The sequence below is a fragment of the Apis mellifera genome, linkage group LG8, assembly GCF_003254395.2.
Source record: "Apis mellifera strain DH4 linkage group LG8, Amel_HAv3.1, whole genome shotgun sequence".
NCBI lineage: Eukaryota > Metazoa > Arthropoda > Insecta > Hymenoptera > Apidae > Apis > Apis mellifera.
The window spans coordinates 5,451,786-5,476,236 of NC_037645.1; the positions used below are offsets into that span (position 1 = coordinate 5,451,786).

The following is a 24,451-nucleotide window of genomic DNA, read 5'->3' on the forward strand; positions in this document are numbered from 1 at the left end:
ATTCGAGCGGAGAATCATAAAAATTGGCCATGCATAATGACTGAAGATGTCCCGCCTGGAAATAAGATTGTACGTGCCGTTGAGGGAGGAAGAATATTTCTCTTATTCTTGCCTCGGGGATCAAGGGATTTCTTCCTTCCGACTCTACATAATACCAGTGTCACTTTGTTTAATGTAACGAAACGTTACGTAATGAATCAGCTTCCTCCCGATTTTCCACGACGATATTTCTCGCGAAAAAGTGTGCTGTGTGCACGTCACGATTGTTTCAAAAACAATTTTGCGCGACACGAATTCATTCCGCGATTTAAAAATCATTAGAACGAAGACTCGTTACATCGACGTTTTTACAAGATCAACCTCGTGACTTTGCAAGTGGCGTTCTTAACTCGTTCAATTTGTATCGGAAATGAATCTTTCTTTTTGTCGCTTCAAACTGTCGGGTTCCACAGGAATTCTTCTCGAGTGTGAAAAAAGAAATATCGTCCAAGATATTTCATTTATACAGCGACACGAATAACGAGAATTCTCGCCAATATCGTTCCAAGCAACTTTAATTTCGCCATTAACGGGTCGCCGCGAAAACGCCCCCATCGTGAAAATCGTACGAGTTTCAACGAACCCGAACGTAATGAGTTCCATAGAACCCTTCAGAATCGAGTCGAAACGGGCTGGAAATAAGTGGTTCGAAGGGGCCTTTCATTTCATTAACGGTAATTGAAAAGTATCGCGGTTTCGTGATCCTCGATGATCCCTCGATCTACATAGCATGTTTTGTGAAACGATTTAGGGGGAGGGGAAAGTGTATCTCCCGTTGGCCAATTCCTGCATTTATAAAAAGATTAGTGACGTCTATAATTTTTACACTTTCGTTCGAATAATCTCGTAAAATAAATAATAAGTAATTTCAATTATATTTAAAATTACATTTATCTAAGAACTTGTTTAAGTCAAGTGCAGACGAAGAATGTTAAAAATTTTTATTTTGACGTATGCGTTTTTCTATTTCAAGAAGAAAATAGTATATGAATTTATAATATAGTTACATTCTTACATTTCTCGAAATAAACAAATTGAAAGACTCGTATCGGGTCTTAACTTAATCTCAAAGAAAAGGGAATAATTCGTTTATTTAATTTAGAAACTTGTAATAGATATGTCGCGAATGTGATATTTTTACATCTCAACAAATATTACGAATTCCAAATGATTCTTTTCGAAATTGAACACGCCTGTCGTAAATTATAACGAATTGTAATGAACCTAACCTCAAAACTTATCCAAATAGATGTCGTTACTGTTACATTTCCACGTATCGACAAATACCGCAAATTCGAAACAGTTTCCTTATCTCTCCATCTGAAAGGGAATCGCCGTATTCTTCGAATAAAAGAAAATGGTGATTCCAGAAGGTTTCGTTCCGCCCACTAATTTTCACGCGGGTTCCTTAAAAGACGCCCTCTTCTGCTCGATCCCTGTTAAGGATAACGAGTCACGTTTCGAGTTGTCTCGAGCCGAGGGTTCAGACACGTTTTCCGGAAGCTAGGATCAGTTTTCGTGTTTCAACTTTGTGAACCGGTTCACCACTACAAATACCGGCGAATAGATCGCTCAGGAAACACGTCACATAGACGTCACACGATGAGGGATGAAGACATGATCGAGGCATCGAAACTTTTCGTCGATATTTCGGAAATTATCGAATATTAATCCTTGGCAAAAAAGAATTTTTGATTAAACGAAACATACTTTATACTTTAAATTATAAATTTTTTAAATTGTATTATAAAATGTGAGAATATTGAATCACGTGTGCGACATGAAAAGTAGAAAAAGAAATAATTTAAACTTTTCTTATTTTCGAAAGAATATAAGGAAGCAAAATGGAATTGAAAAAGCTATTGTGAATTCATGGCAAATAAAAAATGGTAAATAAAGATTATTTTTTTAAAGTATTTCCTACGCGATACTGCTTACGTGTATCAAAATTATTAACAACCAAGTTTTGCATGTACCAACCAAAGTTTTGTTCTCTCTGAATTAAAAAATAAATTTAATTATTTCTTACTCCACAGTTTTTACTTTATACCGAAACCGGCTTATATCGTTATTTCTATATTCGCATCAATAATTTTACATCCCAAAAACTTTTTTACCGGGGTTAAATACAATAATATATACAAATAGAACGTCTCTTTCGTCAATTTCCTTTATTCGTTTAAGAATTCTCGGTTGTTCGTTTGATGTCGAGCACTATTTTTATCGCGAATGAATACCCGATCGTGTCTCGGAAACAAACACGATAAAAAGTCCGTGCCTTTGTCGGAGGAAATGCGATTGGATTCCGTGGTTGCATTAAGAGCTAATGTTCTGGCAAATTCACGCTTCGTGTCCACGACAAAATTAATTCTCACGTTCGCGTCCATTCTCGTTTTCCATCCTCCATTTCCTTTCGAGCGGATCGAATAACGCGGTATACAAAAGTTGTCGGAGGGAAAAAGACGATGCCTCTCCTCCCAAATGCTTTAACGTTGAAATTAATTCGAACTATCCCCCCTCCCTTCCATCGTTTATCGAAACCTGCTCGAAAATTTATCCATACACGAGATATAACACCCTCGTGCAAGAATATCTTAAGCGATTTTGATTTATTTTTACTCGATGGAAAATTTTTATTATTATTATTATTATTATTATATTTCGAATTTTTATTTATTTTTTTCATCTCATTGGAAAGTTTCAAAGTGCGTGCCTTGAAGCTCGATTACGATCGTGTATGATACATTTATCTTTCGCGTGCAATGAGAAATCGATACGTACACTTTTACATTTTTATAAACTTGCCCTTGTTGTAAATCTATGTTGTGAAGTGAAACTTTTTTGATCGTATTTCCTTGACATTTCCCATATTTATTTTCAGAAGAAAATAACGAATGGGAAACCGATTTTAAACAACGTATTTGCACTTTGTTTCATCCCTGTTTCGATTAAATTAATTTACAAAATAAATTTGCGTAACGACACGAGGATTGTATCGTCCGATGCTGGAAAGAAAAGTTCTCGAGAGAAGTTTTGACCGGATCCGCTTCCCTGATTGATGCGCTCTCGTTAAAATTAACAGGTCAAGAGACTTTATAGGCATCCGTTTCGTTGCTAACTGTTGACGATAGGGAACGATATCGTTTGCCCTGGCGAAAGACGATCGATCGGCTGCCTCCCTGCTACTACCTTCCACTCCATCGAGGTAGGAGATGTCTGATCACGATCTAGGCTAAGCTGTTTTCGGTGTTTCGAAACGGTGGGCGAAATTGTACGTGGTATTAAAGCGTAACGAGGGTAAAGTAGGCGAGTGCTACTGCACGAGATTCTCTTCTCTTCTTCTCTTCTACTTCTTTTTCTTTTTTTCGGAAGAGATTGGAACTTTTTCAAGTGCGCGAGCAGTGAATTTGTTGGCCGATGATATAATTATTCGGTAATCAGTTGGGATTTGGGTCAAGCGTTTATTTTACATCCACGAATACTATCTCGCTTGAAAAACGTTCCAGATAATGTCAATCATGGCTTATTCAAAAACCCAGTTTTAACCTTCGATCCAGTTACGAGACTGATGTCAAAATGACATCGTCGCAACAAGATGATGGATATTAACTTTAGCCTTAACCCGTTGCGCTTTCGTGACTTTCGAATCTCCGTTCAGAATCTGTATTTGTTGATGAAGGATATAATTTTTTTAAATATTTTTTTTTTATTGTTGGCAAGAACGTGGAAAACTTTACTCGTTAAAAGATCGAGAATTTTTATTTTAAAGAGAGATATATGTGGACATTAATCAGTCTTCCTTTCTGGTTTGACGTATTGGTGTTGATGCCATTTTTCTAGTCTCTGCATTTATATATTTTATTTATATTTATATACTTTTATTTGGAGATTTTCACGTACGAAACTTGAAATTTTCGTGTAAAAAGAAATTTAAAAATTTTGTGTCAGAAAGAATAAACAGTGTACTTGAAGGATGAAAAACAGTCGGCTGATGAAATTTGCCTGGACCGGGAATCGAACCCGGATCTTTCGCTTGGCAGGCGACTGCTCTTACCGTTGAGCTATCCAGGGCCGACCAATCTTATTTTCTTCCCTTATCTAGATAATTATCATAAATATAAATACAAACGGGATACCTTCGAATCTCTTTTATATCCCAAACGGTTTGAGAGATATAAGGATGTTCAAAGTGTGCATAATAATTCAACACGTTGCAGAGATCTCACGTATTTTCCTTGAAAAATTAAATGCTATTCCTTCAAGAATTTCGTTTTTGTTTGTCTAGAATTTGGAATAATCGATAGAAAGAGAATAAAAAAAGATAGTAAAAAAAATCATCCCTTTCTTTGAACAACGATATCTTGAGAACCGGAAGTTGAATTAAATCGAAGTTCGTTTCAAAGAGCAAAGCTTCTAACAAGACTTCTCTTTCATTGGTTGACTAAAAGTTACTATCTTTTAGAATTACATCGATTCAAAGTTTTCTTAATTCTAATTCTAGCGTTTAAGATAGAAAATCACTTTTTTCTCGGAAACCGGAAGTTGTACATGGATAAATGAAGAAACGTTTGCAAGAGCAAGGTTTCCAGAGGCGCTTCTAATAATCGTTTTTCCACCAAAAATCATTCTATCTTCGAAGTAATAGTTTCTTTTCCAATTTTGATGAGGTTTAATCAAATTTTAAAATGACGTAGGTAATGATGGATATTCCAATTAATTTTTAAAATCACTCTTCCAATTTTTCGACATCTATAATTTACATTTATATAAAATATGCAAACACGTGTGATATTAAAAAAAAGTATTTAAGATTAGATTTCATCCGGAAGTAATTTCGTCAGCCCCAATAATATTTCTGATAAAGAATTTTTCCGTTATTTCGCCGCTCGTAGTTTCAGTTCTCGTTGAACGAAACCCAACTTTTCCAGATGGTAACCAGCCCCCAGCTGCACCATGCAAATCGAGTTCATCCTTTCCGAACGTATACCGCAAATTGGTAACGATAAAGCTTTAATGATTTCGTGTACTCCCCTGATGGTGTTTACATCGTATTTATGGCGACCACGTGGCTTTCGCTGCCCAAGCTACGCTAATAAATTACCACCACTTCGATTGTTTTCCAATCCATATTGGCCTTTTAGCGTTACGTTGTGTACAACGTGTATATATAACGAAGAAGGGAATATTTAGCAATATTTTCCAAGAAAGAGAAAATTCGTTTTCCCATCCGTCTGATCCGAATATTTAATAATTTCTTAATCTTGCTTAATCGTGTGTAATTACTTGTTACGTGGATGAAGCGTGAAATTGAATAGGATAAAAATTATGAAAGAGAGATGCGATTAAACGCTTTCGTCAACGATTATTAATAATCAATGCTTCGATGTAATAAATATTTTAAGAGTATTTATTTGTGACGAAAATTTAAGACCTGAAAAAAAAGAAATATATTTATTATTATTTAATTATTTAATAATTAATTGAAACATTATTGAATCGCAAATAACAACGAGAGTGAAAAAATTAAAAAGCTTAGAGGAAAGGTACAATTAGAAATTTTAAATATTGCGAGAAAATTAAACCGTGATAAAAAATTATTTGCATAAATGTGTTATTTTTATATAATTCTCCGTATACTTTTCGTAATTCACTAAAAAATCCGATTAATTTGTTAAATATAACACCATGGATTCACCATGGAATTAAAATAACCTTTACACAATGACTGGGATATATTTTCATACACATTTAGTTATATCGATCGTCTTTAATTATAGCCCTCGTTCAACCCCTATACCTAACGTTAAAAAGGAAAATAATAAAAGGAGGAGAGGAAACGTTGAACTTTAGCTTGCAGCTTTATTGAGCTTTCTCGCGGAGTGAACTCGACTATGAAGCTCCCTAACTCTGAACCCCTATTTTTCATTTCACCCTCTGCCGGTGCATCGGAGGTGCGATTCGTTTGTTGATCCAGTTCCTTCAAAATTACAACGAGCGTTAAACGAAGCGATACTCTTTTCTCAAGTAGAGATCGTTTACATAGGAAAAAGAAAGAAGAAGATTTAAGTGAGAAAAATCTCATGTAAAAAATTTGAGCATTCGACTTTGATTAATTTATTTATACAAAGTAAAAGAAAGAAGATTTATAAGCTTTAAAAAAGAAAAATAATATATTTTAAAATTATAAACGATCTCGTATTTCGATTAATTTTTAAAAACAGCACTGACTTGCTCGTCTTAAGAGCTGTATAGCGCAGTATATAAAATATCGAGAAAGCTACGTTGAAAATCTTCTGTAAAGAAGAAGATAATCCATTGCTTTTGTACTCGAAACGAAACAAGTTACTCAAGTTTCGAGCAAAAAACAACAGTTTATAAATTTAATATATTTATTTCTTGAGCATCTCTGGAAAGTCTGAATATTGTTTGAACCAACGAGATATCATCACATATTGCAACAAATGAAAAACGGAAAACTTTTATTTCTTATAACTTGTAACCATAAATCGTTTTAATTACCATCCCTTCGTAATTAATTCACAATTAAATTCATAAGTAACTTTAAAAAAGCTTAAACATGCTTCCAAAGGATATTTCCATCATCTTTATCCGCATCAAAGATCCCACAACACTCGTTGTTTCTCCATTTTCCAATCTTTTTCAAATTTTTTTCAAATTCGAGAGTTGCAACTAGGCTAGAAATAAAACCGAGGAATACTTTTCATCCACACCCGTTAATCAAGGATCGGAACGAATTCAGCCAACGTCTCCACAACGAAAAGCAACGCTTCCAAAGGATATTTCCATCATCTTTATCCGCATCAAAGATCCCACAATACTCGTCGTTTCTCCATTTTCCAATCTTTTTCAAATTTTTTTCAAATTCGAGAGTTGCAACTAGGCTAGAAATAAAACCGAGGAATACTTTTCATCCACACCCGTTAATCAAGGATCGGAACGAATTCAGCCAACGTCTCCACAATGAAATTCCACGCACGCGGATAACGAGAAGGGGGGAATCGGCGGTTTCGTTGTTTCGCCGCAGCCTAGCCCCATCCTCCTCTCCTCCCCCCTGGAAAATCGATCGTCGAACGACAACGAAGCCAGGCCTCCTGTCACGAGATTTCCGCGGTCCGCGGCTGAAACAAAAGCGCGCGGCTCGCTCTCTCGAGGCGAAAATTCCCGGCCGCGTGTTGCGTGATCGTCGCGATCGCGGCTTGCCATTTACCTTATCGTGTCCTCCTTTGCGTCGAGAAAAACGTCAAAAACGTCGTATCTCTCGCGGAGAGATTGAATTTTCATAGATACGGAGAGTGGCCAGGTACGGAGAGGAATGGTTGGAGAACGGTGGTTGCGGTGGTTCGACGTCTACAATTTTCCTCGTCATTTTTCGCGTATGAATAAAATATCGGGCGTTATTTATCCAGGTAATTTCATCGTGAATCCATTTCCCGTCCAAATATTTCCATCGTTATTCTTCATTGTTGTTCGGCTGTATATATATATATCTTGTGTGTGTGTACAATGAATGGCCAAATGGTGGAAATATATCCGTGCCCTATTAAATATAAAATATGTAATTGATATTATTATAAAATAATTTGAATAGTTGAAAGTTTCTACGTACGTGTTTCAATTTTAGGGTTATATTATAATTTCACGAGAAGAATCACGGGATACAATTTTGAATATTTTATGATTTACGATGCTCAAATAGTTTCTTACAACAAAAGAAATTTTGATGTAGCAATTGACACGTACCCTCTCTCGTAAAACAATTTATTCGAAACAATTTTAATTAATTCGAGAAATCCAAATTGAAGAAGTATTCCACATTCCTGAACTGAAAAATTGAAAAATCAGAGGATCTTGTAATCGTAATCTCGCATCAACGAAAGAGGTACGAGAGAGCAAAGATGGAAAAGTGGCCAGGATCAAAAAAAAAAAAAAAAAAAAAGGAACGCGTGCAACGTGCGCGTCTTCGTTAGCAATTCGACGAGGCAAAGACGTGTTCCAACACATTTTCACGGATGTGTTTCGCGTGGATATTTGGCCGAGACCCGGCGAAACTGGAACGAGCCCGCGCTTGGAAATGTGTACATTGTACTTTGCCGCGGCGAAATGATATAGGCGGAGGGGTGGGGTGGGGTGGGAGAGGGCAGCGAGCGCACACGGCGACACAAGGGTTGCTATAATGAGCGGCCCGACCTCGACATGTAGGCCAAGCTCTGACGCATACCTGCACCGCATACACACCTGGACTTTCCACGTTAATACCGTGAGTGCCTCGGTTAAAGTGCGAACGACCAGCAACGAGGGACGCCTGCTGCACGCGTCCAACGAGTTCCACATCGTTGTGGAACCTGTATCGAGCTTGCTCCTCTGAGAATTTTCCCGGCGATCGAGATTCCTCTTGCGTGAATTTCAATTTCAGGAAGAAAGGGGTAGTAGAGGAGAAAGTGATTCTTAGAGATGTTGGTAAATATACGATGCTCGTTTGTTGGAAGCTGTAAAATTTATTTAATTAGAAGGTTGGAAAATGATGTTGATTTATTGGACAGTTAAAGATGTTTCGAATATGAGTCTTGGATTATTTCAAAATGAAATTAAATAGAAAAACGAGGATAACGAACAAAGATTTTGAAGATATATTATACACGATATCATCTGCTTTAAACGTTTCGTTCTTCGGTCTATGCAAATTATTCTACCGAATTCTCGAAGAATATTATAGTCTAATCGAATTAGGAACTAATCTAATCGAGGAGAATAATTAAATCCGATCATTATGGAAATTCGAAACGAAACACTTAATAGGCGAGATATCTTAACTAAGGTTGTTCAAAATTTTCGCGTTTAAAATATCAACGAATTTAAACGCTATTTAATCGATTCCACGATCGAATTGACTTTTGGAAACTAATGTTTACCGTGAAACTTAAAATTATTCAAGGGGTGGCAAGGCGAGGCAGCAAGGCTTGGAAGGAGGATACATCCCTGTCTTCGTCCTTCTCTTCGACCGTGCATAATGCAGTAATTGTCAAGTTGAAGATGTTCGTCTTCGTTCGCGTCTACTTTGTTCGGATCCGGAGCCGAGAACGAGCGGGAAACGCAATTAATTAAACATTCAAACAGAGTGTAAAGCGGATGGTTAATGTTTCTTTCACAATGTCGTTGCATCGTTCAACTCTGTTTTCTCTTTCCCCGTTCACGATGTTCCCGAGGATTGTTAATGGAGGACGGAACTTTCGTTCAACTGTTATTTGATTATAATTTTTAAAAAAGGGGAGAGGGGGAAATTATAATTCCGGCCATGTTTTGAAACTTTTAAAAATTGTAATTTTTCGAAATATAATATCCATCGAGTGAATTTTATGGTGTAAATACGAAAAATGAAACTAAATACGAAAAATAATTTTTTTTTTTTTTGACTTCCATAGGTAAGGGAATAAAAAATAAAATAGTAATTCGAGAAAAATATATGGTCGAGAAAAAATATTCGTTATTCTAAATTTCACGAGCAGATATACATTTGTTTCATAATATTTCGTGATATTTTCACATCCACGTGAAATTGTTTGGTATTAAAGTTATTAACTGTATGTCCAGCTAAGGTTAAGTTTTTCCGTTATTTTTTTTTTCAATAAAAATACTTTTTCTCGTATTTTTAAAACCAATTTAACATTTTACATGCGTTTGATATTTATACATCTTGAAAGAAAAATTATTACGGTTTATTTTTAATAATATTTCTAATCTTATTTCGAATTTTATTCCGCGATAATAGAAATTTCTCTCGACGCGTTAAAAAATTATCCCGTTAAATACCGAATTTATTTTAGAATACGGAGTTAAATCGTTCGAAAGCCTCGTGAGTTTTTAAAGAGCGAATAATTATGGAAGGAAAAGGGGGGAAAATAAAAATAAAATAGGAAACGAAGATACGTTCCTTTATAGCGTCGCTGTAAAAAAGTTTTAAACCAAAGGATCGCGGGTTGGACAGACTTATAATCGTAGTTGGAGGAATCGAGCAATTAAACGGAGTTGTAACTTAGAATCTCGTCTCGATGACGAGGAGAATCTTACTACCAAACTTCTGGAATTCGTAGCAATCGGATTATCGGCAACGAACGGATGAATATCGATCAGATTTTCCACGGAGAAATCGCACGTTTATCCCTTTCAAAGGAATATTTTTTGATAAGACGTAAAAAGGAAAGCCATTTTAAGTTCGATGAGAAGATCGATTCTTTGACCCGACGACTTGTAATTTTAAAAATTTATCGCTCAATCGTTTTAATCGAATAAATTGTATATATATGTAATTTCATCTAGTAATTTCTTTCATTGGATCTATGTACGACGCAAAAGTTTTCTATCTGACGAAGGGAGCGTAAGTTTGCCCAAGACTTTCGGCGCCATGCTGTCTTTGAAAGCTGACCGAGGTAAAACTCGCGGAGGTAGCAATAATACTTTGTAAACTTCAATCCTGTCGTGATTAAACTGAATGAATGTTGAAACTCTGCTCGCGAGTTGTAAATTAATCGATATTTATGCCTGCACTCGTGCGAACGTTCATTCCAGCTTAATGGAAATTTAAAGACAGAGGATATTACTTTGAGTTATTGATAGCTTCGATTATATTGTACGTGCCAGCCGGGTAATGTAAACTTAATTTCCAAGGAGCTTTTCCTTACACGGATAAAAGTACCTATCTTTCATTCTGCTGCAACTGACATTTCTTGGCGCATGTTCTCGAAAACGAGAATTCCATCGACCGAGCCAAGAATATTTGCAAAACGATTACATAATTTCGACAATTGTTTTCTTCCTTAAATATTTGACCATTTTTTCGAAATTAATCGATCGAACGATTAAAGGAAGGAAGAATTTTGAAACGATCTTTTCAATTATTCGAAAAAATAATCCTCGCTTTCCAATCTTAACGATCAATGATCACCATTTCTCCTCGTGCAGAAACGGTATATAGATCAATCACTTTTCCATAGACGGGGAAATTCCGATCAAGAACTTTTCGCAACGCGTGCGAAAATAGTACACGTAGAGAATAGGGGATACTTTCCACGGTATAATTGGTTCGATACGGTGCAATTTTTAAAAGGCCATTGACAAATGGTACAAGTCAATGATCCGGTTTATTGACTCGTGCGTTGAACGGCTTCAATATTCCAACTTCCAAAGAAGAATTATCGGCTATCTATCAATATTTATCGAACTCTACAGCGATAGCTGCTCCCGGAGTATTGTGCAAATACTGATAAGGTAAGCGATATTTTTTTTTTCTTTTTTTTTTTTTATTTATGCCGGTTATTTGCACGATCGGTTGATCGATGTCAATCTATAATTTAAAATAATTTTCAAACATTCGACGCGCGTCGGTGAAAATCGTAAAGGGAGGAGGGAGGGGAGAGGAGGAGGGGTGAGCTAGCTTTCATCGAATGCTTTATTAATCTCCACGTTGGACCGCGTTTCTCTCCCACCTCGATAAATAATATGGGGCGAGATGGATTTTAAAACCGGAATCGGGTAACCGTCTCCGGTTCACGCTTGTCGTTTTTCGGATTAATTGAATCTGTTAGACAAATTTTAATAAACAATCCGTCGAACAACCAAGATTTCTGTCATAACGTTTTCATTCGATTTTCATTAATTAAAGACATCACGTCGAGAGTGTTGTCGGGGCTGAATAAACTGTATTTAATAATCCGTTCTGTCGCCGGTTAAATCGGATTCTTCGATTTATTAAAATAGAAATATTCGATTCAATAAACTATTTTCGGTGTACAATCAGTGACCAAATTTTCTCTTTTCCTATTAACAAAGCGAGTTGTTGTTATTAAAATGATTAATCTGCTTTTATCGTGATAGAAGATATAATTATATAAAATAATCCCTCAGATCCTGCTGTAAAAAAATATTTCCGTAATTGTATCATAGAAAAATTTTGAGGATTAATTTCACATTTTTATTCAAATCATTTTTCAGGATTAAACAAATTTCCTTGTAAAATGTATACAAAAGTTAAGTTTCGTCCAATTTGAAATTTCTTATGAATTAACAAAGAAATTATCTGAATGAATCTTTGTATCCTATCTATCTTCTCCAATCCGAACAAGGATTTCCAAAAATCTCCCACATCCATATTTACTTTCCACCTTTATCACGATTTCGCACTTTCCACGCCTCTTCCTTCATTTCTGCGGCAAAATCTCCAGATCTACAGACTAGATTCTCCATTCGCCCCTACATCCTCGTTGCGTTCTTCCTCCAGACATTCTCGTAAAAACGCCACACGTTTCCCACTTCTCCTCCCCTTCAACATCTTTCACGGTTCACACATTTCACTCATTCACTCGCGCTCTTATCCTTCGAGTATCTCCAGCGTATCTCTTCCATAATAAAGCTTCATACCCAACCCCGTTTTACCACCAATTCATCCCTTTCTCTGTCCCCTCTCCTCGTCCAAGACAAATTCGTCTTGGCGGTGAAAACGGCAGCTGGCCAATCGACAGTGTTCAAACAAGCTCTCGCTCGTAGAGCATTTTTATCGAGCAGTTTTATGGGGGAGAGGGGCAGAGGAAAGTTGCACGTAGACGTTCATCCGGCCACAATTATTCCTCTATCAGCGTGTAAACTGTGGGGACCGTTCAACCAACTCGACCCCTTCACCCCTTCACCTGTCACATATGCCCGGCAGCGAGTTATTATTCTGGTCATTTGCTTAACAGAGTTATGCAAAATCGCGCGCAACTTCGGGACCCCTTGTTGAACCGGCAACGTCACGTGCGAACACAGCAATTTCGTGCTTCGTTATAAGTATTCATACGCGTTAAAAAGCGCCGAATAAGCCCTTACTTTGGTCGCCGTTGTTTGCCCGCGTGTGTGCCGTTGCCTTCGCCCGTGTTGAATTCTAAATCACGCGCGAATATATACGAAGAATGGACAGACACCGACCGTTTGGCGCTCGGTCGATAATAAAAATGCGATCGGCTCAAGAGTGGAGTGGATAAAGAGAGGAGAAAAAGGAGGAGAAGAGGATATTCGGCCTCGATTAAACAGTGGAAACAAAATTATCACTGTGTTTGGAAAAACTGTACCACAAATCCTTTCTTGGCTTGGTCTTCGTTCTGGCATGTGGCCAATAGTCGGTTAACCGAAACCTGTGCTTCGAAGATCGTTGTTATCTGTCCGATAGGCGTTGCACTTAGACGGTTTTACAACCGGTTTACAAACGGTGTGTTCCGTTCCTGGATACATGCACATTCATTCCTGTGTTTCTATTATACCCTATGTTAAGTGATCGTTCCCTTCTTTCCAATTTATATCCAGATAATTATTCGAGAAACCGAATTTCCGGTTGTAAATATGTTCCATCATACGTTTGTTTCGTTTTCGAAGATTTTATTTCTGTGATTCTTTTTCTAAATTCTCGACACTTCGCGTCAGAGATGTTTAATGAAGAATGAAGGTTTGCGTGGAAAAAAGTTTGGAGTAGGAGATTAATATTCATTATCGACATCCTGTTACGAGTCGAGAAATCAGCGTCTCCCGTGTCAAGTATTATTATACTTGAAATTTATGAAGTAATGAATGTGACCCTATTCCATTTATTTTCGTTGAAATATCTCTAGTAGATATATCCGCAAGAAGATTTTTGTATTTTATTCGATTAAAAAATAGACAGAAGATTTTTCTTGATATAAAAATAATTATAATATTTTTTCTTCGATATTTCTTCGTATATAATTTCAGAACGAATAAGTTAATTTAATAATCCTAATATCCCTAATATTCTTAGTGTCGTATTACCTATTCGAATTTCATGGGAATTCATTTCGAAGATTACCACAGGTTCAACTCAGCAGGTCACAGAGCGGATATACGTTCGCGACTTCCATAAATCATTCGATTAATCTTCCTTCTTGATATCTACTTTACCAGTTAGATACCGGCTTAATTGATCTGTTAAAGTTTAAACAACAAAGAGATCCTCGAATTAAATAAGTTTTTTCTTATCTCGTTGATTAGCCTTCTACGAGAACATTGTATAAATTTTGATAACGTATCTTAATTCTTTTAACCAATTTTTAAGAATATTTCAAACTACTTAATCGTTATTGGAGAACAAATTACCCGAATAAATCAAGGAATCAAATTTGTTAAAATTATATCGATATAATAAAATAAATATATTTCTACAGTTTCAGGACACGTCTTTCATTCGATTAAAACTTTAAGAATAAAAGATACGTTATCAATTTTCACTAATAAACAAACTTTCTCGAGATAAACTAATAAATCCGATTTTATTATTAATTTTTCCCCTCCTTGATAATCACACTCGTTCCCGTGATAGCCGCTCGAACGAATCGAAATCACGGAGGTCAGGATTTCGATTTACCTCACGGGTCGATTGTAGCTGACGCGCTGGCGTCGTCTATCATCCCGCAAAGGATCGATAGTAAGTGTATCGCATAGCGGTAAATAATTTCAATATTCAACTCACAGTAAAATTGGATGGGAAGCGAAGCGTGGACAAGTATTCGATACTCGCGCCGTGGCGTCGATATTATGTTGTGCAATATGGAATTCGGCAAATGATGCGGAACAGGCTATTTGTACGGGCCAGAATTCATCCTCTCTCCAACCTCCGATCCCCGCTTGATTTCCTTTGTTCGGCTATCCTTTTGATCGCGCGCGAGTATTGATAGCTTTCCTTTTTTTCTCTCCCTCCTTCCTTTTTTTTTTTTCTATTTCGTGATTGAAAATAATCGTTGCCTTCGACTTTTCGTGTTATTTTCATCAGATATCGAGGGAAAAAAATCATATTTTCGTACAATACATAACATCTTTCAAATCCGTATATAATTTATTCGAGGACAACAGGATTTTCTACGGTTCGTCGCGTAATTGAATTTTTTAAAATCGGGTTAAAAGTATCCTCGATACGTTCGACTATCTGTTGCTCGATTGTTAACAATTTTTATCTACGATAATTTTTATCGCGACGAAATTTTAATTAATTTAAAACTCGATAAATAATTCCCAATTCTATTTTGTATCTATCATCCCAAACAAATCCAAGATATCTTTTTTTAAATTCTTAGAAGAAGATTCAAGATTCCAAAAGTAATATTTTATTGCGTCTCTCAGATTACACTTACTTGACAGACTTGCATTAACACTTCGTGTGCACGCGAGTATCGAGCTTATCCCATTCAACACTTTTACTTAAAAAAAGATCTCGATTTCCTTCGATTAATTCTTCGATTATAAAGCATATACATTTTTAGAACACTTCACCTATCTTCTTCGAAACATCTCCCTCGTGTTTTAATCCTCGCCCGGGTGATTGGATTGCGTTTAATATCCGCAATTCCAAGTTCGTTATTGGGGCTCGAAGTAAAGAGGAGCGCAAAACGGGAACGGCGGTCATCCATAGGGAAACACCTTTTGACCGGGTAGTTTCTGGTAATTGGCGCGAGTTTGCAGCCGCAGTCGGTCCCCTCCTTCGTGCTCCTTCGAGAAGGGTGCTCCAAGTTGCGAGCCAGACGGACGACAATTAACACGCATCCGTAACCTGGAAAACTTTCGGTTCGACTCGACTCGCCACTGCTCCCTTCCCTCCCCCTCCCTAAACTTTTAAGAAGGCTTTGTTATCGGCCGCCTTTGTCTCGTGGCTAGGAAACGAAACAGTTGGATCTTAAAGGGACGAATCTACCCCCTCGGACTCGATATTGATGTTTCGCGCTCCACCTGTACGGGCGTAACTTTCTCGTTGTGCGAGCCAAGTTTGCGTTGCAATTATATATAGGGGAGGAAGGGGGTGCTCTGCACGTTTTCTTGAAATTCGAAACGATTTTTAAAGCGTGGGCCGACATTCTTCTTTCTGTGGAGAGAGGAGGAGGGTTTACGTTTTTTTGCATTCTTCCTCTGTTTGTGGAAGTTGTGTAACACGAGGGAGGAGGGAGGAAAGTAGGTAACGACCCACTTTCGTTTCACAAGGAAAATCAATGAGAGGAATGGTTTGCCGAGATAATCTCTGCTTCGAAATGATATGAACACTCGATGATTAATAATTTCGAAAGGATTGGATGATAAATGGATTAAAACGAACGATAATAGGAATTTAGAAAATGAAAGGATATCCTTATGAATGAAAATATTATTGTTTCTTGTTGATTTTGAATTTCTCTTTTGGTTTTTTTCGACCGTGATTTTTAATTGCATTAAAATTGAGAAAATAAATGTGTGATATGAATATCTTTTATAAATTTGGCAAGAAAAAAAAATATTGGAAAATGTTTTGTTAAAAACAATTCAAAATCACGTATTTCGAAATTACTCTTGAAAAACAAGATCCTAACGAATTTGAAGTAATTTGAGACAATTTGAATCACCTGATTCGAGAAATTCTTTCAAACTATAAACAAAATTGGAAATCTTTTCGCGAATATGAGAATTCGTGAATTTGGATTTGCAAATTCTGTTTTTAAACTTATTTATAATCGATCGAATCAAAAATGGAACAAGGAGAAAATTTTCTGTTTTAATTTTTGTAAAAATTGTTATAAGCTATTGCTCAGTTTTCGTTGCTTAAATCTCTATATCGCCAAAATAAAATTCATTCGTGAGATATTATAATCTATTCTTTCGCACTACGAACGAGTCGAAAAGTTTGGGAAAAAGATTCAATGTTGCGACTATAAATTTTTTAATCGAAAAAATCGTTATTGAATATTCCACGTCGGGGATCGGTTAACGAACAACGAAACGGATCGTTACGTGGCGTTTCACCCGCCACGAGGCGTTTATTTATTACAATGCAGGGTGAAAAATTTATTTACCGTAACAAATGAAGCACCGCTAATCCATTTATGGCGGGAGATTAAAATCGGACTCAATTAATTATCGTCCTTCGATACAGCGGCGCGATAATGCACCGTGACCACGAAGACAACTTGTACAATCGCTTTAATGGTCGAATAAATTATGTCGGCCGACGGGAAACGATTTCATTCGTCGACTCTAAAATCCTCCACGCTGATTGCCTCGGAAATTATTCAAAAACCTCGCCGAATTGCCTCGATGAATGTTACACAGGCTACGCGTGTACGGGTGAGTTCCTTTTTTCTTTTTCTCTTTCTCTCTCTCTCTCTCTCTCTCTCTCTTTCTCTCCTTCGTCCGTATTGTTTCTTCAAGAAACATTTTCTCATCAAAGATGAAAAATTTAAATCGTCACCATTAATCGATATTTTATTTATTTGCTTTTTTAAAATCGTTCGATTGAATATAATCAAATTAAGATTTATCGAGATTAATCAGGAAGCATAATGAATTAAAGAATAAAAGAGAAACTGTTGGAGGTATTTTTTAGATTTTTAAATTCTTATCTAATCTTTCGTTTCAATTTGACACAAACTTTCCACTTCTATTGGTTTGATTGTTCGATCAATCACAAATATCAATAGAAGGAAAGAAGGTACACGATTTCACTCGACCCATCCCAATCTTGACTCGTCCCAATGAAGTTCAAATCGACACGTTGTGCAAATATTTGAATAAGAACCCGAACAATTACTACGATCGACCGAACAGTTATCGGCGAAGAAGAGAAAGAACGCGCGCGATTTCATTATCAATATTCCAATCTTCGCTCCCTTCAACCAAAGTTCAAACCGAGTCACAAACTTAACCGAAGCGTTTTAACGAAATTAGAACGAAATTATTCGAATCATAAATATCAACGAAGGGAAGGGAGAAAATTTTTAAACTTTACTCAAAATTCCAATTCTTTTCTTTTTCCCCAATCAAGATTCAATCTTGACGAGAATATTTAATATAAATATTGGAATAATTATTCACAGGTATCGATCGAAAAAAAATATTTCACCTTCTTTCCGATCAATTTAAAATCTCGTGCGAACGTTTAACTGAATCGAGACGAAAACTCGATCGACAAAAAGATCCATCTCGACACTTTCGTTTCCACAGTTTTGCTTCCCATCAAATCACTTATTCCGATCCTCTTATTCAGAACATTTCGTTCCCGCAGAACAGAATCGCCCCCTTTTATTGAACGCGCTCAAAATCCAGGAAGAAATCGGCGGAAGAAAAGAACGAAGATTTTCCCAGACGGCGAACGCGATAATTGTTCGCGTTCCAACCGTTTGATTTATTCGACTTCGGCAAGCACAAAGCTTCCTCCAGATGAGCTCGAGCCACTTTCGTTTCAATCCAACCCTTCCGTTAATTTGCGATCACCTTCCCCCTTCCCTCCAATTCCGCTCGACTATCGATGTTAAAAGCGCGGTCACAAAAGTTGTAAGTGGCGCCGCCCTACCCACTGCGACGGGTTTATTAATTAACCAGCAGGGGCAAGCAAGCGCGATTGTTCTCGCCGTTCGATTGATTAAGCGGCGTGATGCGCTCGTGTTGAGAACCAAGAGTTGAGAAATATCGCAACACGTACTTCCATTCGAATTACATTGGTGTTGGTACTCGAAAGGCTCACGTTAGGCTTCCTCCCCGCGTGTTGCGCAATTAAAAATTAATTAAAACACGTTGTTACACATCGCAACATTTATGAAGTTTACTTCGATCGATTTTCTCGCAAATGTCGATTCACTGGTATCTTTCGAAACGAGGTTGAAAACATAGAGACAGCTAGTCTGTTTATCCGAGTATCAATATTTTAAATTTAGATTTTATTTAATATTGATGAATAAATTTACTTACAATTTCTGTCTAATGTTCGAAATGATTAAATTAGAATTAAAAGCTCTTTCATTTTTTTTCTTTCCGTGAAAAAATTAAAAAAAAAAAATTAAGAATAAATAATTGAGAGTTATGAACTCGAACAGCAAAAGTATTGAGTTTTTATCTACTTGTCCTTAAATTAGATGGATACAAGGATTGTTTAATGAGAGAAGAGAAATTTGTACAGCAAGTGGCTATAAATTCGAAGAGGGTGGGGGGGTAATTTCGGGGAAATGGCGTGTGAATATGCAGGAATCGAAATGTTCCGGTTATTCGGGACACTTGGAGGCGAAATTTCTTGGAAATATGGCACGTCCATGCTTGCCGTAACGTTGATTGGAAAATGTGGGAAGAAACCGGAATCGATCATCGGCCCATACGCATTCAATCGTAATAATTCATGCACGGTGGGGGATATTTTCAGCCACCTGTGCACGCGGAATAAAAGGGTGATTTCACGAAACAGAAATTCCAAGCTGTCGAGGGGACAATCCCTTGGAAAATATGGCCATCCATTACATCTCTACTCGAGCAAAGTATATATATATATATATATATAGGGATATTCGAGAAATCGAAGCTTTTTGCCATTCGTGATCGATATCGTTGACATGCACTACTGAGACTCGATTAGAAACTTTCCAACCGAGCCCTCTTTCCTTTCCAACGTTTTTATAACGACGTTTTTCCTTGCTAGATTTTTCTGATCTTCGATTTCCATGATCTCCGTCGCAATTGCGAAAAATCAAGAAACAGATTCGAACAGTTACCAACAGAAAGCAAATTCGAATATTTAGTAAGTATTTCGAGAAAAAAGGAAATGTAACTAACTCTGATCATTTCGTCAATTTTATATGAAATTAACACCCCTTCTTCTTCAACCTTTCTTTCTTCTTTCACTACTGCCTTTTTGTTTTCGTACAATTCGAAGAAAAAAGAAACGATTAACTAAATATACTCCACTTATTTGAACAAAATATTAAAGATAATAAAGAATAATTATTCCTATTATTCTTGAAATCTATTCTAATGCATCGAACTTCGACTCCCACAGTTAATAACGATCGAACATTAGAAGATCGGAACACTCGTTGAAATTGGATAATGGAATGAACCGGAAGAGGAAGGAGTAGAGTAAGAAGGGATTGGACATTGGGATAAAAACCGGGACTAAGAACCGGCGAAAGGATTGAAATTCGAAAGAAAAACGTTCAACCCACCCCCACTATGCTGCCCATATGTCAATCGGTGACTGTCTAATGGCGAAAAATTGCTTTTCACCATGGAAATGTCCGAAGGGAATGAGATCGAGTGAAGTGGAAGAAAGCATATTCCATCCGAGAAAAGACGGCGGTGGGATAATGATGATACTTCTCTTCCTCGAATCGGCGAGGACAATGGCGAGAGATGGTGAGAGGGGGAAAAGAGAGAGAGAGAGAAAAAATTAATTGCTCGCGGCATTATTCGCGAGGATCGCCGGCCGAGTGGAAGGTATTCCTTCCCCGTAATTGTTGTGCAGCCCATTACCCACGCGTAAACAATCACGAATGGAGATCCAAGATCCGTGCCACCCGTAATTTCACGATTCCCCGTTACCTATGAATTATTAATCGATCGCCCGATCCAATTTATTCCTTATTTGTTACGGAATCGAATTCGTCCGCGGGAAATTAATAAGCGGAGGGGGCGGTAATTGGCGTGTTCGATTTCACGTTCCATGGGTAAAATAACGGGTATGTAATTACTCACGGCTCGATAATTATTCCCCCTAGATTCTAATATTCTCTCTCTCGATGGTGAAAAAAGAAAGAAAGAAAGAAAAAGAGGTATTTCGAGGAGACCTTGAACTTTCAACAAAAAAGTTTCGTTCATAAAATTTCGTAGAGGGCGTTCAAAGTGGCGGTGAGTAAGGCGATGAAATTAATTTACACCCTCTAAGGGGAAACTTTTCGGGTAACGTTATAATACGAGGCCAGCCTTTACGACACACCCTCGTGCAACCGCGGATACTTTTCAAAATTATCGGGTAACGTAGCCGAGGTTATCAATTTTTTATGACCCGATCTCGAGAGGTGTTACGAGGCTACGAAGAGCCAAGCATTGTTGTTGATAAAAATTCCATCTCTCCTTTTCTCGATCCGTCATTTAATACCGCCATCGAGTTTCGATTAAGGCTTCTCTTCAAGGCTTCCCTTTAAAGCAATGGAGGTGGGTTACGAAGGAATAATTGCTTTGTCCCTTGGTTAATCGACGTGGAAATTTGACATGGACGTTTTTTTTCTTCGAAGGATTCTTCTATTCTTCTGTCCAGGTTTCGTGAACACGTTGTAAACAATTGGAACGATATAACACATTTGGCGAAAGGGAAGGGAAACGAACTCTCCAACTCTTTGGGGCACGTCCCGCGACACTGTGTGTATTTTCGTCCCGTTGCCATATATTCGGGTATATATTTCGCGTTACGAACAGCTGCACAAATCGAGTTGCCTTCCAGTTGAGGCACGTTCGACTGTTGCATGTAGGAATAGAGAACCGGAAGCGCTTGAAATGAAAGGGAGATTTTTTTCCCTCCCTCCCCCTCCTTTCCCTTTGACCAACGTCGAAGCTTTGCAGTTTTCATCTCACTGATGGATCAACATATATTCGTGTAGGTAGTAGTTTCAACATGTTTCGAAATTTATGATTAGTTCTCCATGGTACATTAATGCTACCTTTCAGGTTTATATCGCGTTTAAGATAATATTCGTTTTGATTCAATTCGTTCGATGCAAGTTTATCATCTATCTCTCCAACGAGCAATTAAGTTCTTCTTGTTATAATTGATAAGAAAATTTTAATGAAATTTAATGTAACGAGAGTACAGTTCTCGATAAGAGATTCATTTTGAGCGAAAAAGTTTAAAGCTGGCATCGAAAATATATTTTTTAAGAGAATTAGGGGATTGGGAAAAAGAATACATTTTTTCCAAAAGATACGCTTTCATCCTTTTAACACGGATAATAAATATCTTCGTGTGAAATGAGGTCCCTCTGTTATCCCTTTTATTCCACATTATTTTCTTTTTCATTTCTTTCGAAAATTTTATGCGACATTCAGTTAAGTGGAGCAACTTTTACAACGTGATATACATTTTTTTCTTCTTTCCTAAATACGTTTAACCCGTCGTAGACTAGTTGCAAAGTTGAAAAAAGGAAATTCTACATTTATAGTAGGAAAAGTCATCCTCGAATTTTTTCTACTCGCGTGGAGAAAAAGTTCTTGAAAGATTCATCTAAGAAGCGGCTTTCGCGAAAGTTTCACGCGCGTATACAAAAACTTTTCGTATACTTTTAATCAAATAAAGAACACGATAGAAGATGATTCCACGACGACCAAATTCTAGCGAATCACACAGCAATGATATTCTATTTTTATTCAAATATGTATTAAATGCTCTAATTCGCACATTTTGTCAAATGTGACTCGACGGTAATCATTTTTAAATTTGAAATAAATTTCAGGTCCGATTTCACAATTGGTTACACGAATAAGAATACAAGGAATCTTCGAAATGATTTGTTACACAATGAAGCTAAAATAGATATTTTATAAATTTCTGTTCACCCCGTTCAACAGGAAGTATCGATATTCTAAATATTGCACAATTTAAGTTTGGTGCCACAGAAAATGGCAACGTGGAAGAAAATTGATATAGATCGACGAGTGCAATAAGAATACAAGGAATCTTTGAAATGATTTGTTACACAATCAAACTAAAATAGATATTTTATAAATTTCTGTTCACCCCATTCAACAGACAGCATCGATGCTCTAAATATTGCACAATTGGTTTAAGTTTGGTTCCACAGAAAATGGCAACGTGGAAGAAAATTGATATAGATCGACGAGTGCAATAAGAATACAAGGAATCTTTGAAATGATTTGTTACACAATGAAGCTAAAATAGATATTTTATAAATTTCACCCATTCAACAGGAAGTATCGATGCTTTAAATATTGCACAATTGGTTTAAGTTTGGTGCCACAGAAAATGGCAACGTGGAAGAAAATTGATCGATATAGATCAATATAAATAGACACGCGCAATCTGTCAATGGGAAATTTCGAGATTCACACGATAAATAGATGGTTATCGAAATTGGATTATATTAATAATTTGTGTTCTACAGCAAATTATTATCCACTCAGTTCGGTTGCGGTAATATTCGGTAATATTTAGCTTGGATAATAATATTCACTCGCCATATGTAATATGATAATGTGTTCGTTTTATAACGCAAATTATAATTGCGAAATATATATTCGTTACATTAGTCGAAATTATTAAACTTACACAACATCAAGTGTGTGCCTGAAAATTGAACAATTGTGTAACAAATCATTTCGAAGATTCCTTCTTATTGCACTCGTGAAACCAATTGTGAAATTGGACTTGAAATTTATTTCAAATTTAAAAATAATTACCCTCGAGTCACAAAATGTGCTTAATGGAGATGAAAATAAAACACTAATGTTTGATTTGATTCTCTATTTCTATTAAGAAACTTTCAACAAAATTAAACAACGAATGATTTACTTTATTGAATAAATACGAATATATCGCGAAATACTTCAAAAACTTTGAGAAATAATTTAAAAATTCCTCGAAACGATCAATAATCTACTGCTATAATTACAAATGTTCATTAAAACGGAAACAAATTTCAAATTCGTTAAAAAACGGAATTATTCATGAGAGCAAAATTTTCCATCGTGCTTGCGAAGCGTTTCAAGAATATTTATTATACTAGTTGATAATAGGCGCGTGGAACAATGAGAGAGAGAGCAAGAGAGAGAGAGAGAGAGTCGCCGAAAGTTTGGCGACAAGTTTGATGGAAAATTGTGCAATAAAACCGTCATCGACAAATATTGGCCCCGGGGAAGGGAAACTTGTTTCATCGAGGCCAACTTTGCCTCCACGCTCCAAGTTTTTAGTGGCTTCTAACTTACAGCTACTCAAACATCAGCCAATCCAAAAAGAAATCGAGGGAAGGCCGAAACGCTTTGTTTTCTAAACGGTTCAACTTGAAAATTGCGGCTTTCCTTAATCGATCGATCGATAAAAACAGATCGTCAGATCTCCTCCTCTTGTATTATCCCGTTTCGACGGAAAAACAAGATAATTTCCAATTTATGCGTACATTCCTCGATTTCAGAAAGCGTGTAAAGTAAAATCTGTTGAATTTAATCGTGTATAATAAATTGCAGATAGAATAATATATTACTCTGCATTTTATTAATTGAATAACTTATTTATTTCGCTCGTCGAAGAACAAGGAACACGAAATTGTTATAATTAAAGTTAGAATTGGGAAGGAAAAATTAAAATTCTTTTTTTCTTCAAATCGAACAATCTTTAAATAATTGAAAGCTCAAAGTGGCAATTATTGAAACTCTTCTATCCTACGGATGCAAGAAGATCGTCAAACTCGAAAGAAGAAGAAGAAGAAGAAAAAGAGAAGCTCGATCCGGTTCAGAGCACCGTTATAAATATCGATTACTCCAAGGTGGAAGGGAAGTCGCATCGCTAACAGACCTATTTATTTACTTTTCCTTTATTTTTGGACGTTCTTTAGATATTATATTAACGAAG

At 36.7% G+C, this 24,451-nt stretch overlaps 1 protein-coding gene and 1 non-coding gene across 3 annotated transcripts in view; both read right to left on the minus strand.

The window, feature by feature from the left end:
• Positions 1-24,451, minus strand: part of LOC725803 (protein artichoke) — a 199,594-nt gene that overhangs the window by 140,008 nt on the left and 35,135 nt on the right. The gene's annotated exons all lie outside the window — the stretch shown is intronic.
• Positions 4,039-4,110, minus strand: TRNAG-GCC. The gene has a single exon. It is a non-coding gene; the product is annotated as a tRNA-Gly (tRNA).